The sequence below is a fragment of the Chrysochloris asiatica genome, unplaced genomic scaffold (genome assembly GCF_000296735.1).
Source record: "Chrysochloris asiatica unplaced genomic scaffold, ChrAsi1.0 scaffold00025, whole genome shotgun sequence".
NCBI lineage: Eukaryota > Metazoa > Chordata > Mammalia > Afrosoricida > Chrysochloridae > Chrysochloris > Chrysochloris asiatica.
In genome coordinates, this window is record NW_006408543.1 from 24,731,923 (window position 1) to 24,732,472 (window position 550).

The window sequence follows — 550 nt, forward strand, 5'->3', positions numbered from 1 at the left end:
CTGGTGGGTTCTTCTGCCACACATGTGCACAGACACCCAGCCCAAGAGCAGGCCCTGAACGTTTTTGTTTTTGTTTTGTTTTTAAATATGGGAAAGGGCAGGCTAGGGCTGTAGAGAGGGATAGAGAGTTTAAAAACAAAACAGGCCCAAAATTAAATTAAAGCATAGCAACCAACAATTGAAATCTCTCAGGCAGCTTTGAAAGCAAGAAGCTGAAGAGAGGAAATTAAAGTCATACTCATATTAGGCTACCGTTTTTGTTTTTGTTTTGTTTTTAAATATGGGAAAGGGCAGGCTAGGGCTATAGAGAGGGATAGAGAGTTTAAAAACAAAACAGGCCCAAAATTAAATTAAAGCATAGCAACCAACTATTGAAATCTCTCAGGCAGCTTTGAAAACAAGAAGCTGAAGAGAGGAAATTAAAGTCATACTCATATTAGGCTACAGATTTTTTTTCTCCCTTCTCTCCCTTTTCTGCGATTATAGACTGCAGTATTCAGTCTAGTTTTGTTGTTATTATTTTTGGTGGTTTTTTTTTTTTTTTTTTTTT